This window comes from Lactuca virosa, chromosome 6, assembly GCF_052849685.1.
Source record: "Lactuca virosa cultivar CGN04683 chromosome 6, Lactuca_virosa_CGN04683_v6, whole genome shotgun sequence".
Lineage (NCBI taxonomy): Eukaryota > Viridiplantae > Streptophyta > Magnoliopsida > Asterales > Asteraceae > Lactuca > Lactuca virosa.
The window spans coordinates 11,438,285-11,440,018 of NC_136431.1; positions in this window are offsets into that span (position 1 = coordinate 11,438,285).

Here is a 1,734-nt window from a genome sequence, read left to right on the forward strand (position 1 = left end):
GCTCACTAGCTCACTGGCCAATGACTAAGCTACAACACCTGGGACATCCCCTGTCCCCAAATCGGGTCACTAACTCTTCCCTGAAGCTTCTCAGATTCTTCAAGACTCTCACTGATTTGAGTATGGATCCTGTGCTTTCAGTAGTACGGGCCCAATACTACCTTCCATACCTATCCATACTTTCCTCAGCCATCCTCCCGAATCCTCCAAGTCACTTCCTCAAACTGGTACACCCAAGTCTCACGGAGCCTCACTACTAACCCACTGAATCATATCCTAGGTTTCCCTAGGTTCCCGTACTCACCCAGTCCTCAGCTGCTGAAAGATTCCCAGTAATGTCAACTAGCTACCTCATGAATATAGCTAGCTCACATTACTAAGAGTCTCACAAAGCACAAAGCAAGCAGCATTCAGACAATAGAAAATCTAACCATCATATTCCAATCAAATCATTCTATCCTCTATTCAGGAATCTGTACATGCACTTCAAAGGCTCATACAATCAGGCATAACCTAAACAGGCTATCCTATTACTGACTGGTCAGTACTAGCATGCAAGTCTACAAGCACATACAATAGGCATATAAGGCATCCTCCTAGATCCTTAGCCCTAATCTAGCATGCAATTCTCATAATCATATCATATCATACCATAACATAACATGTATGGGTATCTTGGGGAAAACTTACTTGAGCTCGGCTGATTGCACGCATCACACACATTGTTCCTTTCGAAGTTCTTTTCTCTTTCAAACTTCTTTTTATAAAATGATTTTACTTTTGAAAAATTTCATACCAAGTCCTTAGTTTGAGTTCAGACACACCCGAGAGTATGTCCGAATCCCTCAAACCAAGGCTCTGATACCAACTTGTAACATCCCAAAATTCAAGGCCAAAAATTTCACTTTTAATTGAGTTATTACATAAAACCATCAGTATAAAAACATTCATAACAATATCTCGTGTCAAACCAAAGTGTCGGTAATCAAAACATATTATCATAAAACCATATCAGAGGGTAATCCCAAAGATCTCTTGTGCGGAAAACATAATGTGATGCGCTGCGATCAAGCCGGCTCCTTTACTTTGAAAACGAGTACCTGAAACCAAAACTGAAAACTGTAAGCACGAAGCTTAGTGAGTTCCCCCATCATACCACATACCATACAATCATATAACATACATATACTGTCAGGCATATCTGAATGCCCGACCTACCCCTTCGGTCCTCTCGACCGGATACTGCCTAGCATATCTGGGTGCTGGCCTCCCCTTCGGTCCTCTCAACCGGATACTGGGGACTATTTCACCCCTACCACTACCACATAAAACCCTAGCATATAAACATAAATCACATATTGCCTAGCATATCTGGGTGCTGGCCTACCCCTTCGGTCCTGTCGACCGGATACTGCCTAGCATATCTGGGTGATGGCCTCCCCTTCGGTCCTCTCGACCGGATGCTGGGGACTATTTCACCCCTCTACTACTACCACATAACATGTAACATATAATCATATTCTATCTAGCATGACTGGGTATGACTACCCCCTTCGGCCCTATCGACCGGAAATCCTGGGGACTATCTCCCCTACTGCTACTAGCATATAACATCATATCATACTAGCACATAACATATCAGGTAGTAGCAAACCTTGATGATATCACAAAGACAATCATCCAACATACAACTCCTACTGGTGGGCCGGCATTGTGGCCGTAGACCCACCGCTA